The following is an 8,753-nucleotide window of genomic DNA, read 5'->3' on the forward strand; positions in this document are numbered from 1 at the left end:
ACAAGTCCAGTTCTTTTGGAAACAGAAACAAATATATTCCTATGAAGTGGGAGACGAGATGTAAAATGTCGAGGACAGTAGATCCACACAGAGATATGTGTACACCCGTGTTCAGACACAGCAGACAAATGTGGAGAAGGAACTCAGTACTCACAGCTGAGGAGCAAGTGAGCGAAGCGTCATGTGTGCATTCGCATGCGATCCAGCCCTTTCCGGGCTGTGGAAGCAGCATGGACGCAGTGTGGAGACCTGATGCCCAGGGAAATAAGCAGGCCACACAGACAGCAGCTCTGGTGCTCTCACCTGATGAAGGACATCTGGAGAGCCTCCAGGCTGGGCTGTCACTCACAAAGCTTCTACAAACATTCCTGTATACACGCTTTCATTTCTCTGGAGAAAATGCCAGGTGAGCAGTCCAGCTTTTAGGACACTGTCTAACGATTGTTTAGAGTGACTAAACCACTATGCAGCCCGCGAGCAACGGGCATGAGCCTCTTTCTCTTCAGCACCAACATTAGACACCATCATTGTGTTTTCTTTTATTAAATTAAAAATGTTTTTTTTCTTGCCAAATTTTTAGTTTAGCATACAAAGTAATGGGCTCCGGTCATGGCGTCTTCATTCATTTGTGTCCTAAGACTTTTCTCTTTAACCCTTTCCCTAATCCTCTCTCTCTCTCTCTCTCTCTCTCTCTCTCTCTCTCTCTCTCTCTCCTCTGGTTCCCCCCCTTCCTTCCACTTGGCCAAATCCTCTGCATTTTTATGACATGATGTCACTACATTCCTTTACTGTTGTTTAATCTAGCATCCTAATAGGCTCATGGGCACCTTACGTGGATCGATGACATCACCTCAGTGCCTATGCTCCTGAGCCTCATCCCGAGTGACACTTGGACATTTACACAGCCTCCCTCATAAGTCACACATGCCTTCCCATCTTTTGTGGGTCTGCAAAATGGACTGTGAATTCTGTTACTGTTTTTAGATGTTATTTACATGTTCTCAACACCAGCCTTTGTAAGAGACATAGATTTTCTTTTTCTAAGATTGATGTGTGTATGCGTGTGTGTGTGTGTGTGTGTGTGTGTGTGTGTGTGTGTGTGTGTGCTCGAAGCCTTCGAGTACATGTGAATGTAAACTGGGGGTAGGGGCGCTGAAGAGGCCAGAAGGCACTAGATTCCCTGGAGCTAGAGGGATGGGTGGTTGTGAGCAGCCTGACCTGAATGCTGGGAACTAAACAGAGATTCTTTGGGAAAGCAGGAATGATTTTAGTCACTGATCCAACTTGTCAGCTCAGATCCATAGCTTTCCCCTCCATAGGCTCGTCCTCTGATGTTCCTAACAGAGAATATTGCTCACTGACTTTAATTGGGGTCAGCTTTGTTGTTTTGGGTTGTGTTTTGGGTGTGATATCTGAGACCTTACCTCTGACCCTAAGTTCTATGATTTTTCTCTCATTCTTCCCTCTGATCATCCAAACTTTAATCTGAGTCCATTTTTCTTTTTAGTCGAAGATGAGATATATTGAGGTTGCTCTTTTATCTTGTCTAATTGCCACAGGGAAAATTGAATTAAGTTTTTAATCCCTTCTGCCTTTTCCTATTTCAGAATTACTTTAGCTTACATTCTGCTTTCCACATGAATCACGTTAGCAAAATCTAGAGACGTCATGCCGGGTTGTGAAACAAGTTAAGCTAAAGCCGCTTGCAAACTCAGAGGAAACTTAGCTTTTTAACTAGGTTGAGTTTTCAATCCACAAATATAACACATCTCTGTGTTTATTTTGATAGTCGTCTTCTCTCAGCACTGGGGAGTTTTCAACATAAACACTGTACCTGTTTTGACAGTTTATTTTCTTCATCAGTATCTTTTCCTGCTGCCGGAATAGAACACTGTAACAGAGCAACTTGAAAGGAAAAGTCCGTCTGCGCTAGCCCTTCTAGCTGCAGACCATTCCGATGCAGAAACCAGGGCAGCAGGGGCTCGAAGCCGCTGACCACATTATGTCTACCATGAGAACCAAAGATCAGAAGGAGGACATGCTTGTTTGCAATTTGCTTCCTTTCCTCCATTTCCTGGTCCAGAATTCCCTGTCGAGTGAATGGTTCTGCCCACAATTAAGATGAGTCTTTCCACAACAATTAAAGTAATCACACTGATCCCCACAGGACTGACATAAGCTTATTTCCTAGGTGCACCTAGTTCCTGTTCAGATTAACAGTAACCCTCACAATATCTAAGTATTTTATTGTTTTCTCCATTAATTTGTTTATCTATTCATTTTGTATCCCAATTGTAACCCCATCCTATTCCTCCCTCATACAGCTCCTCCCCCATTTCCCATTCTCCTCTGAGACAGAGAAGCCTCCTTGGGTATCACCTACCTGACACATCAAGTCACTGCAGGACGAGTCATATTCTCTTACACTGAGGCCAAACAAGGTGTAGTTATTGTGTGATGTGTGTTTGTGTTCACAGGTTTATTCCACCACAGAATTATATTTCTGATTAGTTACTTTATAGACTATAATTTCACTGAGTTCACTTGTGAGTTTGGAGAAACTTTTACAGATATGTGTTCTGCAGAGACAAGAAGCCACATGAAAAGGGGAAAGTAACATTTCCTGTATCTTTCCCCACTTCTAACTCTTGCATTGAGTAAAATTCTAGCAGTATATTACATATCAGAAACTCCCACCTTCCTGAATTTTAAAAAGAAAGTATTCAATTATAAAGTATAATGTTACAATAGCTTTGTATTTACTCATTATTAATTATTTGTATGTGTGCGTGTGTGTATTGGGTGTTGAATTCAGCATCTCACACATAGTAGGCAAGGAGTCTATCCCTGAGATATACACCTGGTCAGTTTAGCAAGATTTCCTTTATCATTTGCCTACAATATTTTCAAATTACAGGCAAGGACTAACTTTTGTCAAATGCCTTTGTATTAGGGTTCCTACTGCTGTGACTAAACACCATGACCAAAAGCAATTTGTTGAGGAAAGAGTTTGATCTGCGCACACTTTCGGGTAATACTCCGTCACCATTGAGGAAAGTCAGGGTAGGAAGTCAAGCATGGCAGGAACCTGGAGGCAGGAGCTAATGCAGAGCTCACGTCCCAGTGCTGCTTACTGCCTTGCTTTCCCACAGATCGCTCTGTCTTTTTTCTGATAGCACCCAAGACCACCAGCCCAGGATGGCACTATCCACAATGATCTGCACCTCCCACTTCAGTAATTAGGAAAGTGCCCTACAGGCTTGACCATACCCGGTCCCATGGAGGCATTTTCTCTCTTGAGATTCCTTCCCCTCAGATGACTACAGCATGTGTCAATCAAGTTATTATAAAACTAGCCAGCTCCACCTTTACTTCATTAGTTGATATAATCTTTGTGCAAGTGAAAAAAATATGAATTGATTGCATCATATAACTATTTTAAATATTGCTGGTTTTGATTTAGCAATACTTTGTTAAGGGTAATGATGTTTGTGTTTGTGGCCATGAGATATTATGAGACTTTGTCCTTTTTGCTATGCCAAGTTTTAGAAGCAAAATGGAGTGACATCAGCTTCATCTCCATGACTTGTATTTCCCTTCCTCCTATCCTCAACAAAATACTTACTCTTAATGTGAGTTTCTTACAGACAGCATGGAGTTGGGTCATTCTCCACACCCAGTTCTTGACTCCCTTCCACAGTACCTGACAGCTTCTACCATACTTGTTTTCCTATGGGTTTTCCAATTTTGAACAACAAACCCAGAATCACAGAAGCGGTGGTATGTACATGTATCTTCTTTCATTCAGCTTACTGACTTCAGAACCTACCCACACTCTGCCCAGTGTCATAACCACATGCTTGGTTTTGGGTAAATAAAATTCTATCCACTTCATCCCCTTTTTATTTGCCCATTTGCCACAGAAGTATTTGAGTTACTTCTGTGCTTTTGTTCTTCTGTTAGGCCCTAGATGATAATCTTATCCACACTCCACCCAGATCTGAACAAATTGAATAATAATCCCAATTCTCTGATAGAAACAAGATCCCAATTCTCTGATTGCGGAGAGAGGTTGGAAACATGACAAGAATATCTTTAGCAACAAAGAATAACCCATTCTCTGTGGAAGGGGCAGGGCCCACCACAGGGCTGATTTTTAAAAGATGTTCCATACATCCAGACTCTTTGGACGGCCTAGAAAAAGAGAAAAGGCTTCTTCCCTCAGAGTCAAAAATGAAGTAGGACTTCATGAGAGAAATAAAGGGATGGTAAATTTTCTCTTCCAAGTTACAAAGAGATAGAAATTTTCCTTTCATGAAACGATGTAGAAAAGTAAAACAAAGAACACATGGACTGATGTCATGTGCCCAGGGACTGTCCCTGCACAGTAATGCTTCCTTCCACCGCAGTAACTAGAATTTCCATTTGTGTGCTCCATTTCCTCAAACAAAATGGTTATACTAATACCATTTCCTCCCTCAACATTGTTATAGAACAGTTCTTTTTTTTTTTTTCTTTTTCTTTTTTTCGGAGCTGGGGACCGAATCCAGGGCCTTGTGCTTGCTAGGCAAGCACTCTACCACTGAGCTAAATCCCCAACCCCTATAGAACACTTCTTAAGAAATAGTTCACTAAATGGCTGAAGTATATCTTACTTAAATATTCCCTTATAATATATATTACATTATATATTATAGTATATTACATATATTATACATTTAATTTCTTTCAGATTGACCATGATCTATCTTGGCTTTCTCCTAGTGTACTGGCTGATTTTGTATGTCAACTTGACACAAGCTGGAGTTATCACAGAGAAAGGAGACTCCCTTGAGGAAATGCCTCCATGAGACACAGCTGTAAGGCATTTTCTCAATTAGTGATCAAGGGTAGGAGGGCCCATTGTGGGTGGTGCCATTCATGGGGTGGTAGCCTTGGGTTCTATAACAAAGCAAGCTGACCAAACCAGGGCAAGCAAACCAGTAAGCAGCATCCCTCCATGGCCTCTGCATCAGCTCCTGTTTCCTGACCTGCATGAGTTCCAGTCATGACTTCTTTTGCTGATGAACAGCAATGTGGAAATGTAAGCTGAATAAACCCCTTCCTCTCCAACTTGCTTCTTGGTCATGATGTCTGTGAAGGAATACAAACGCTGACTAAGACACCTAGGTTAAACTGTTTTGGCAAACTTACATAAATCAAATTGCAGGGATCTAGAGAGTTAGGTCAGTCATTCAGAGCGCTTGCTCTTCTTCCAGAGGACCTGATTTTGGTTCCCAGTACCTTTGTCAGGTGGCTCATGTCTTCTGGCCTTTCTGGACACCCAGACATATGTGGAACACACACACACACACACACACACACACACACACACACACACACCTTCTGTTTGTGTATACATAGCAATCATGCTTATTAATTACTTCTCCATGAAATCAGCTATTCACAGGTTTACTTTCAAGAGATTTTTCTTTCTGGCTCTTTAGTCCTCTGACACTGAAAATTCGGAGGATTGTATACTAGCATCTTTTAAGTTCCTTATAGACTTTCAGACAGTTTTTCTGATTCTAGTGTAACATGTATCTCTAGAAATATTTTATTGGTCTCTAGAGATTGTGTTATATGTATGATATTTTTATGTAAATAACTAGTAAGTCTTTGTTTTGCCCCAGTTCATTAAGGTAATATCCACATTACATAATCTGTTCAAACTTTTCTTACACACATGTGTTTGTAAAGGTACAGATGGGCACAATAAATTTTTCCCATGAATATAAGGTGTATTTTTAATGTGTGTGTGTGTGTGTGTGTGTGTGTGTGTGTGTGTGTGTGTGTATGTGTGTGTTTTATCAGTACATACCAGGATGGCGACTCTGCAATTCGGTGTTACCAGAGCCAATAAACTGTGAAACTAAAGTTAAAAATGAGAGGATCATGTAATGTTTTGAAATGCGATCTGAATCTTATTACAACCAGTGTAGAAACTAGTCCAAACAATGCATATGGCTTGTGCATAACTAGCTTTCCTTGTTCAGTCAGGGAGGTCCTGTATCAGTACATAGGATATTAACAAAATTTGCTTTACATATCTTCTACTCACATTTATGCATTTATGAAGCACCAGCTGTCTGTTCATATTGTGTCATGATATCCATGCTTTATTGAAAATTTCTTGCCAAAAGTTGTTGAAGTCAGATAAAGAGAATAATTCTCTCTCTCTCTCTCTCTCTCTCTCTCTCTCTCTCTCTCTCTCTCTCCCCCTGTACTAGAATTTGTGCCCAAGACCTCATCCCTATTCTAGGCAAGCTCTATCACCAGTATACAGACTCATTATTTCAGGAAATTTGTGAGAGAATTGCTAAGTCATTAAACCTATTCTTGAACTTCTCCATATCTTAGGAAAGCCTTAAATTAGTAATCCCCCTTCCTCAATCTCCTAAATAGCTGTGCTGTAGATCTGTGTACTAGGTGTAACTTTGACTTTTGTTCTGATGTGCCACATGTAAAATATTTGACAGGATATTTAGTTGACCCTTTCCAGAAATTTTCAAATACACTCACACTTTCTATCTATCTATCTATCTATCTATCTATCTATCTATCTATCTATCTATCTATCTATGTCTATCTCTCTCACATACCTATTTGTTGCCATACCTACCTGACATCCTATCTTTCCCATTTTTCTGGTGAGTTGATTTGTGTAACAAGCAGAACAATTTTACTTTTTATTCCAATGAGATATCCAGGAACCCATTATCCTCCAAATCCTGTTTCTTGGTTAGGTAATTTTCAGCACTAGCTAGCTGGTAAGAGTGAGCAATGTTGCCATGGTAGCAGCTAGCAGCTAGACTTCCTCTTTCGCTGATATGTAACATCCAGCTAATTGCCGGCCAGCCTTTCATGTTCACTGGAAGTTGAAGGAACAATTTGGTTAAACACTCAGAAATTATTCTGAACAGCAGAGCTCTTTAGGAAGCACAAAAATAGCTGACATTGCCACTACCCTAAATACTTACATTTCCCTTATTTCTGAAATCTAATCTGTCATCAAGACCCCATGATGCTTTTCCCCTAAGTGTATCTCCAGGAGTTCTCACATACTGCCTTTGTCTAAGTCACTGGATTATGTCAATTACATCTAAATATGCACATTCCTGTCACTCTGAGCAGTAGTCCCCCAATTGGTCCCTCGCTATATCTGTATGTTATTTATCTTATGGCAAGATTGACCCCACAGATTATGATAATCGTGTGTTAAGTTTTTTTTTATGCTGCTACACAATGCTTCAGAAAACAACATAAATAATTTACAAAAAGATCAGTTTTTAGCTCTTGGATTCTGAAGGTTTAGTCCATATCACTTCTTTCTACATACAGAATAATATATCCCTGAGACCATCAGGCAAGGGAGTTTTTTGTTTGTTTGTTTGTTTGGCTGTTGTTTTTTTTTTACTTATGTTAAACACACAGTAAAGAAGGAAACAGCAAAAGGCACTGAAAATAGGTTAGTCTGGAGAAAGGAATCCATGTCCACTGACTTATTTCCTCCAGTTAGGCTCCACCTTCTAATGTTTCCAAACCCATAAAAAAAATAGCGGTACGCACTCTCTGGTCAGTGAGATTTTAGCGAATGAATCTGTGGGAGAGTTTCATAGTTAGGCAACGACACTAGGATGTGCCTCACTGTCTTCCTGCTGGCTCTGCCAGTGAGTGATGGAGACTGGGGTCAGAAGCTGCCATGAAGTGAGAAATCAGATATCTGCATCTTCTCTCCTGACCCTGGTTCTAGCTCTGTGTCGCTTCGCCTACATCCATGCTTTAGTTTCTGTATAGACATTCTTCACTCTGACGGTTTATCACCTTCGCCCTTTGACCTGGGCCTCTGCCTCTCTGACTCCAGCTCTTGCTAACTTTAGTTCATCTCATTGCTGCCATTTCACCATGGAGCGACTCTATCGCCTTGACAAGCACTTCATTCAGTCAACTTTAATTTTCTGAATTATGTACTCTGGAGCTTCTCTGTATTCTAAGTTGTAACTGACAACTTATTCCCTGTATATTGCAAACTTTTGCTTTTCAAAATAGAAATTTGGTTAAGTATCATCATCTTGGCTTTCACATCCGGGTGATACTCCATCTTTTTGACGTCATCCGTATCAACAAGATATCATCCGTGTGCTGTGGCTGAGAAGGCTCCAGAGAGTTATGAGTGGTGCCTTTGGGAAGCCTCAGGGCACAGTGGCCAGGGTTCCCATTGGCCAGGTCATCATGTCCATCCGAGCCAAGCTGCAGAATAAGGGACAAGTGATTGAGGCTCTGTGCAAAGCCAAGTTCAAGTACTCTGGCAGCCAGAAGATCCACATCTCAAGGAAATGGGGCTTAACCGAGTTTAATACAGATGAACTTGACACAGTTGCTAAGAAGTGGATCATTCCTGATTACTGTAGTGTCAAATATATCACCAACTGTGGTCCTCTGGACAGGTGGAGAGCCCTGCATTCCTGAAGTGCTCTCCTATATCCTACCGAATCATGTTCAACAACAAATGTCACATCAGGTCTGCAAAAATATTGATACCTTGGTCTTTCTTTTAAAAAGAAAATAAGTATGTCAATATTCACCTGCACGGTCTACATCCTGCACGGTCTAATGGAAACATCTTTTCAATCCCGCGTGACCATGCGGTACTCTTGATACATTGGCTCTTTTAGTTTCTTGGATGCCTCACAATCACTTGTTAATAGCTTCTT

At 40.8% G+C, this 8,753-nt stretch overlaps 1 pseudogene; it reads left to right on the plus strand.

Moving 5' to 3' along the window:
- Positions 1-230: 230 nt before the first annotated feature.
- On the plus strand, positions 231-8,508 carry Rpl10-ps11 (ribosomal protein L10, pseudogene 11; annotated as a pseudogene).
- Positions 8,509-8,753: the final 245 nt, after the last annotated feature.

Source organism: Rattus norvegicus, chromosome 11, assembly GCF_036323735.1.
Source record: "Rattus norvegicus strain BN/NHsdMcwi chromosome 11, GRCr8, whole genome shotgun sequence".
NCBI lineage: Eukaryota > Metazoa > Chordata > Mammalia > Rodentia > Muridae > Rattus > Rattus norvegicus.